The following is a 9,045-nucleotide window of genomic DNA, read 5'->3' on the forward strand; positions in this document are numbered from 1 at the left end:
TCAAGTTGATTTAGAGAAGTGCATTACACAACTTCACTGCTATGCTGGGGTTCAAATGAGTGTGGCAGTGCACTCAACACTTCTAGGAGATGTTTTGAGGAAAAGGAGTGATTACATAAAATCAGGCCTTTCATTCAGTCTGCAATGGTAAAAGTATTGCTATATGGCTATTAGAAGAAACAAACAAAACCTAGCAGGAAACCCCCACAAAACAAACCAGAAAACCAAAACAAATTCTTAAGAAGATGAAGATTAAAACTGAGAAAGGCTGAACCACACTCAAATGTATCAGCAAGATGGAGCAATAGTGTGAAAACCAGTGAGGACAAGAGTAAAAAGACTTACCTGCACAACTTGGCCACTTAGCAGCAAAATACTGAGGTTATCATACAACAGTAATCCAGGACATGGCCATCTGCAGTTCTTCAAATTGTTTCAAATCACTGCCAGTATCACAAGTAGCATTTGTAAATCAGACATTAAGTTCCTGCCCTCACACTAAAAAAATGCCACAGTTTTAGTGTCTATTTGTGAAATGTGATGGAACTTCACTATTAATATTGCTTAATGAAAGTCTTCTTCAAATTCCCTACACTTTCTCTTATAAAACTGATTGTGTCCTTTATACAGGCTAGTATTACAAATAACACAATTTTTCTTCATCCTTTTTTATGTGATTTTTATGCACCTTCCAGGTTTCTTTGGTGAATCAGTATTGCTCTGAAGACCGAGGTCCCCTAAGGAAAAGCTTGACAGCAAGATTGTTTGTGAGTTCTTCTCTGAAACATCCACCATTCAGACACCACAGGCCTCCCATTGTTTCAGACACAGGCTCTAACCCAATCCTCTCTACAGCTGAAGCCAGTGGACAGACTGACACTGGATTCCATAAGATTTGGATCAAGCCTCATGGGGCTTATTCTAGGAATGACAGAGGTCTCCAGAACATATTAGGAAGCACGTTTCTATGAAAATTTTGAAAAGTATCTTAAATTGAGCACTTCTCGCAGTTTTAGCTAGCTGTGGCTTTGTTGATACTTCATTAAATAAATTAGAATTAAAAGTAATTAATTTTCAGAATCAAGCCTAGACCAGAGACAGCAACATATTTCAGTTCTGAAATTATTAAAAAATCATGGTATTTATGAGTTACTGTTTATCTTTTGATCTATGATAGTTCACCAAAGTGATATCAAATTATCATTTTACCTCTTTTTCTTTCTACCTCAAAGCAATATCAGAGAAAACCATGACTTGACAAGAATAAAGTTGGTAAATATAATTCTCTTCATCAAAAGAGTGAGTGCCACAGGATACAAGTAACCTATTTTCAAAGCACTGACAAAATTATGTTCATTCTATTCTAAAAGTTTTCATAAGCATTGAAAAATAAAAGAGATGGTTCTCAATTTTTTTCCCTATGGTTGAAATTTGACAATAATTTTGAGATATCTAAAAGTTATTCCAGGTCACTTTCCAAAAAGTTCTGAAAACTCATAATTAAAGAGCAATTGCATTCTGAAAGTGTTTTAAAAACAGTAAGTTGAACTCAAAGCATGCATACCTTGCACTCCACATCTTATTTCTCAGTTTGTGGCCATGTATAAATTATATTTTGTTTATCCTGTCACAGTTTTAAAAAAGAAGCTAAGAGAGAAAGGAGGCTAAGAAGGAAGAAGCTGCTTTTGCCTGTGCAACCTGTAAACAAGATCTTCAAAAGATCTCCACCACTTCTAACTCCTTAGCATTCTTTAGATATTTAAGTAGAAATAAAATTATTGATGTGCCTTAAAACTGACTTTTATTTTCACAGCAAGTGTTGGGCTTGATAGAATCCTATTTTTGATGGTTCTTATTCAGGCAGTCTCTGTAGGCTTCCATCTTTCCTGGATAACTCAAGAGAGAAAAGCAAAGAAGACTCTAGATGACATTTGCCGAATTGAATGACTCTTATTTTTCCAGGCTTGCCAAAAATACTTCATAAATCCTTGTTTTTCCCTCCAACTCATTTGTATACCTGTTTGTTCCTGTCAGTGACAGATTAGGGATCAGCTTGATCTGATCTCATTTCCAGCACTGATGTTTGGACTTAGCAGCTTCCCCTCTTTGCGGATATTTGCTGTCGCATTTCCCCCTGCAGGGGTTTTAGCCTTTTGTTTTACTTTAAGTTTTCATTTCCTTTTGCAACCTCAACATTTACTGTAGATTGCTTTTTGGGTGAGGCTTTCTCTGTGCCATGCTTCAGATGGCACCAAGTTGTAAAATGACAAAGAATTGACTGATTATTATATGGTTTGATCCTGTCACGTGTGAGCTGTCTCCAATGTTGCAGCAGGTGCCTAAGGTGTGTGCAGGAATCGCTGCACACCAGCACAATTCCCACCTGGCTATGACACCTGCTGGCATTACAGTTATTCCTCAATGTCTCTACCAATGAAGAACAGCTCTGAAAAGCTGGAGGGACTTCAAGGAGGGAGGATGAACTGAAACTTTGGATTTCCTGGTGAGCTGGATGGGTTTCTCTCAGTCCACTTGTCAGCCTGGGACAATCATGTCTGTCTGCTAGAAATTGAAAAGCATGATTGTGTTGAGAGGTGCATGAGCTCAGCGCATGCTGATAAGGATCACCCTCCCTCCTGGCAGGCACATACAGTTCTTGGGCAGAAGACAGAGAAACAACCACACAGTTTGCACTGCCTGAGAGGGGCTTTTCTAATAGAGAAGAAGGGGGGAAAAGAGGGTTGGATTGTTTTCACACTGTTTGAAATGTAAACTGCTTTGATACTAGTTCTCTGCCAAGGTCATACCAGGTGAAAATCATGTACTTTATACCAAGAAGTTATTTTCAAGCATTGTGTTTGCTGCATAGAATGTATTTAATTTTTAAATACTGACAGTATTTCAAAGATATTCTTTTGTCTGTACCATTACAGAAGTAGGTTGCCCATATGAAATAAGGCCCGAACTCGTTGCTGTTTGGGTGCTACATACTAAAATGCTGCAAGAAGCAATGATCATAGTTCAGCTAGGAGAACATCTGCCTCTGAGTCAGTAATTGCTGCGTGTCCCTGCACTGAATTTAAGGGTCACTGGGGCTGCTGAATGTGCATGAATTTGTATGAAATATGAAACAAAAATTCTAGTCACCTGTTGGGCATTAAAAAACCGATGACAACTTTCATCAAAGAAAGACTCATAATAGCTTTGCTCCTTTAACTGTGCCAGGTAACTACATTCTCTCTACCTAAATGAACTTTCAATTACATAGAGTATCTTTCTCCTCTAAACTGTTTAGAAATCATTTTACACACCATTAAATTATTTCCCCTGTCCCACCTCAGAGGTGGCTCAATTTCAGCACAAGACAAGGAGATCCAGGTCCACATGAGGATGCTCCCCTCAAGCTATGGTGTGGCCTCAATTTGGCTGCTGCTGTGCTCTCAGGCATCACCGGAGCCTCATCCATCCTGTGCAGCCCCAGCTGCTGCAAGGAAGAGGACCTGCTGAAATTTGCTCATCACTCTCCCTTCCGAGCGGCAGGCAGGGCTCCAGGCAGGCGGAGGGCAGTATGGGACAATGGCATTTGGCACAGCTGAACTGAAGGGTATGAACTGGGGCTTTCTACAGCCTCACTTTGGAACTTAATTATTCGGCAACTCAGTTCAGGCACAAATCTGTCTACTTGCATCGCAGGAGAGGAAAGGTCATGTTACAAGAACACAGGTACATCTGAATACAAAATTAAAATTATTCCCCCCCCCCAAGCCAGCATTATAGCCATTTACAGCTGAAGAGGTGTGTTTATCTCCTGAGCAGTGTAATCTACTTCTAGCTAGTGAAAACATGTTATCTAACAGATTTCCATATTCAGCCTGGAAAAAAAATCTGATACACACATTTGCTAAGGAAGAACACAGAAGAAAGAAGCAAGAAATATGATCTCTTTGCTGAGATCCCCTGACATAATAGTACATAGAAACTTCCATGTTTGTTCCAAATGACCATTTCAGAGAGAAATAAAGAATTCTCTTTTTTAAATTACCAGTGACCATTCCTCAATCAAAAGGGCTTTAAGGCAGATGCAAATTGCTAGAGAATCTGCAATGTACTGCACTTTACAAGCAGAAGTCCTTCCCACTTCTGTGCACCCGCAGCCATTCCTGCTCAGCAGCTTGCTTCCTGCTGTGCTGTTTCGCCTGCAGATTTAGAGCTCCCATCATTTTTACCTCAGATGACCTCAGCCCAGCTTAGACAGCATCCTCCAGATCTGACCCCAATACAGATCTCACTAAAGGAAAGGGTCTGCTCAGTGTCACTGGGATAATAAGACAAATACCCTTAAAGCCTGTAGCTCTGATCCCCTGGCGATCTGCTTTCAGTAATCAGATTCTGGAAAGCTGTTACTGCAAGTCAAGTCGGACTGTTGAGAGTAAGAAATGAGTTGTTGTGAGGCTAGCAAACTGAACTAACCACAGAGACTGGCAATAAATGCCCCCTCAAACCATCTTTTGGAAGAGGCAAATGCTTATCAGAACTATACTGAACTCATGGGAAAGAGGAGAAAAATATCCCAAAGCACTTTGAAGTCTTTTTTTTTTTTTTTTGACACAGCAAAAGGACATGTAGGGAAAATGTTCAGAGCCACTAAGAACTTTGGGCACAAGGCTAGTTTATTACACAGTTACCTCACAAAACTCTGCAGGATTCTTTCATGGCTGTGAATTTTCATATAATATTAAATTATAAATTCTTACAGACTACCATTGTTTCTTGTTTCATTTTGGGGGATTTACTTTTGCCTACTGATAAGAAATAATAAAATGGCTTGCTTTCTTAACTACAGCAGAAATCCTGAAAAAGGGACACATTATAGAATTATGAATTTGATGTGGTCTAAATTACAAATATTTTCTTCTAGAGTTCACAAAATGGGGAAGAAACTATGCTGCTGGAGAGGTAGGAAAAAAAAGACTGATACCGCTACATCTAATTTAATAAGGTGAGAGGACAGAATACAGAGATTTTAAAACCAGTGTTGCAGTGCACAGAGTGATATACTGTGGAGAAGATTTATAGTTTGATCTAAAGTTGAACAGAGATATGAATAAACCATATTTGGAAGACATCAGGAAAACAAACAGTTGGATACCTCAGCTAGAGGTCCCGTCAACTTTACTTTCAGATCCAGTCCTTATTTCTCCTTAGCATGATCCTTCCTACAATCCCGAACCGGAATTTTTGATATGAAAGTACATACTTTGAGTCTTTTTTTCCCACTCACAACACAAAACACAGCACTTGGAACTGACTGCAGTGCAAAAAAATACAGTGAGAGAGAGGAATTAGACCACTCATCACTGCAGAAATGTAACTATTTGCCACTATATGCACATGCTTTTCAGATTTCCATACTGCTTCTCACTGCTTTAACTGATGGGCGTAAATTAGTTCAAAAATCCGTACCATCCTCATTGAGAAAAGGAGAGAGGAAAGAGAGTTCTGCTTTGAGTTGCTGCCACTTAAAAAACCAAAATCAAAGCAAAGCAAACCAACAACAAAAAACCAAAGCTCACAAGAAAAACAAAACCCTGCATGTGCATTCTTGCTAGCTGGGAGTTGCCATCAATGATGAAACAGTTACTAACACATACTATGAGATCTCTACAGATCACTGCCTGTAACCTCTGATTCCTGCCGAATCTATTGCCCTTACTTGGCTCAGTCCTAACCACCTTTCTGTCACGCCTAGCCCCCATGCCCTAGACACATTCTCTCTCCTGTTGTCAAAATTTAGGGTATTTTTGTTTCTCCATTAAAAAGGAAAAATTAGCAGTGTTACTTCACTGCAGCAGGCTAAAGGGTAGCATCAGATTTGTCAGAGAAGCTGAGGAAGACAGCAGAAAGTGTTGAAGAGTAAAATGAGCTTGCTTATAGAATGTTAGAAATTAATTGTGTAGGCATGCAGAGAAGCTGAGGAAGACAGCAGAAAGAATGTTGAAGAGTAAAATGAGTTTTCTTATAGAATGTTAGAAATTAATTGTGTAGGCACAAGTTTAACTGTAAGTTGCTTACACCTTACCAGGAGTGGGTCCTGCTCAAAAATTAGCATGGGTGCACTCTAAATGAACTCTGTTTGCTAACATGAATGGCGAAGCAGAGGATAAACGAGGACTAGTTATCTTCAAATAAGGACTGAGACCCTGGAGGGCCCCAAGGCTGCCCCAAGGTGTAAGATAAGAGCTGCCCACCTGGGCATGGAGAACGACTTCAGTGAGGTGTTGGTGGACCCCACAGATTGCCAATAAGATCTGGTGCACAGCTAGTGAGGGCATAAAGGGCCAGGGATTTCTTGGTCCAGGATCCTTCTCCTGACACACAGATTGAGCATTCACGTGTAGCAGCTGAAGCAAGAAAAGGCACGGATAGGACTGATGGCATTGGAGACCATTGGAGACCCTGCTTTGGAACAGGGTCCATGCCAGCACCAGGACAGGATCTGGTGAAAAACCGACAACAAGGGCAACAGCAGCAGGCTGAGAGCAAATGGTGTGTACCAGGGTTTACAGCCACAAAAATACATTTCATCAAGAACTTTAAACTGGAACCTGGATCCCCAAACCTCCGTATTTGTGTTTTTAGCACTTTGTTCTGAATCCTGCACAAGCTGAAGTGTTTTTCATGGGTATCTATGAGGTAGCAGACCTATAAAAAAGGTAAAAGCCCTCTATTGCTCCTGTTTACTCAGGAGGATCTCTGCTCTAGATCTGGGATACCACTTTGCTAGGGGCCTAGCTGGAAGCCCTTGTGATATATGTTAGAATACACTTGGGGTTTCACCTTTTAGGCACAGATATAAAAATACTGGGAAAAAAGTGTCAAAATTAGGACCCGACCAGTTTTATTTAAAACTGATGAATAGCTTAAATAGGAGGATCTCTGCTCTAGATCTGGGATACCACTTTGCTAGGGGCCTAGCTGGAAGCCCTTGTGATATGTGTTAGAATACACTTGGGGTGTCACCTTTTAGGCAGAGATATAAAAATACACCTGGGAAAAAAGTGTCAAAATTAGGACCCAACCAGTTTTATTTAAAACTGATGAAAAATGATGCCTAAGAATTGAATGATCTTTAGCTGAAAATCTAGTTTCTGTTTGGATATACCACTATATGGCATCATATATCAAGTTCCAATTATACCCAGCAAATTCTGAATTCTCTTCTGCCAAGTGGCAGAGATTCACATCATTCCCAAAGCACCGCAGAACAGAGCAGTCTGATCTCTGCTCCTCCATACCAGTGATAAAAGCCATAGGCCTCATGAGAAACAGAGTGTGTTCAGGCACTTTAACTACAGGGGCAAATGGAAGAGTAAAGCATGTGTAACTAATTATTAATTTGTCTTGCATATGCCCAGATTGTGATATCTGGATCCTGACTGGCCCTTGACAAGTAATTCTGACTGCAAGTTAACCTAGTGAGAGACATCTTCCCAACACAAAAAGGATACTGACAGAGGAGCTCTGGTGCATCTTGTTTAGCAAGTTTTAGGACATCCCTGATGCACAGCTGACAAATGTGACACGTGCCACGTTGCTGCAAACTCTGGAGTATTACTTTAAATTTCTAATTAAGGTAGATTTAAGCAAAGGTGCTGCTCTGTGCAGGGTAGCTTGAAGCAGAGGCACATGTCCTTTTGTCAGTTCTGTTGGGTGGAAAGTCATTCCTAGGAGTCACAAACCAGGGATTTAAAATTAGTTGAAGTTTTTTACCACGACCTACCTTCAGCTCCCTGTGTCCTCATGTCCTCGTTCCAATGTGGATAACTAACACAGGGCTGTCATAATGAGGAATTCCATTAACATCTGTGGATAACCCAGTTATTAGAGGGGAAAGCATCAGAGAAAAGGCTGTAGGGAACAGTCTTAATGTATCAATTCAAGGTATGCTGTAATGCATACAGATCACCACATTTGGAGAGAGGGTTGTTAGTAAATGATGCACAAATGATACACAGGCATTGTGTATCCTCCTAATGAATTAGGAAAAGAACACCATCACATATGAACATGTAAATTAAACCCACGCTGTAATGCATAAGGAGATGTTATGGGACACCACTCTTCTGGAACTTCCTAATTTTTTATGACATAGCTACATGTATTTTTAATGTGGGGTTTTTTGAGGTAACGTCCTTAGCAAAGATCAGTTTTGACAAGTAACATGTTTCTGTAGTTCAATTCTGGGAACCAACAAAGACCAAGAGGTCTATACAGCTAACAAAAGCTTGCTTCATAACCAGAAGACATAACTGCAAAAGACTCCAGCTTCCATTATCACCCTGTTATAACTAGGTCAAAATAAATAAAGCAGTAGATTTAGATTTTAAAGGAAATTATGAATTTAGTATGAATGAAGGCTAGATAAGATTGCCAGTTCAGAGAAGGGTCACTGAAAACACAAAAAGTAGTTCTTTTCCTTTTTCAGATTACAAAGCTGAGTAGCAGGACAGCATAAAGATCCCTGCAATGCCAAACATGGCAACAAGGTGCCTAAAGGACACAAGTGTGAAGAAAATGCACTCCGAATTTAATGAAATCGGGTAAACTGAAAAAAAAAATTAAGATAAGGTGGTCTAGATAAAATAATACAAGCTTTTTCTAATAGCTGTAATCTGGGAGAAAAAAGGAGGTGATGAATGGAGAACAAATAAATACATTTGCTAATTAGCAGAAAAATAATACAGTGCGTACTTCTTTAGCAAACCAAAACAAAGTTCTTGAAGTCAGCCACCCTTGGTTGACACTTTTAATCTACAATAAGGATGGTTTAAAATGCCTTTATTTTCATAAAAGCTATGAACACAACTTTATTTTTCACAATCAACTTGGGCAGAGTAGCATCATGCCTAACGGGGGGGGGGAAATCTTCTTAATTCCAGGGCAAAAAAAAAGCATTAAAAAGCACATCAGGTTGTCTGAAAAATCAATCCCTAAAGTGGCATGTAAACATGAACAAAGACTGGCAAAAGCTTCCTTAACTGTAAG

Source organism: Passer montanus, unplaced genomic scaffold (genome assembly GCF_014805655.1).
Source record: "Passer montanus isolate IOZ18808 unplaced genomic scaffold, ASM1480565v1 scaffold2, whole genome shotgun sequence".
Taxonomy (NCBI): Eukaryota; Metazoa; Chordata; class Aves; order Passeriformes; family Passeridae; genus Passer; species Passer montanus.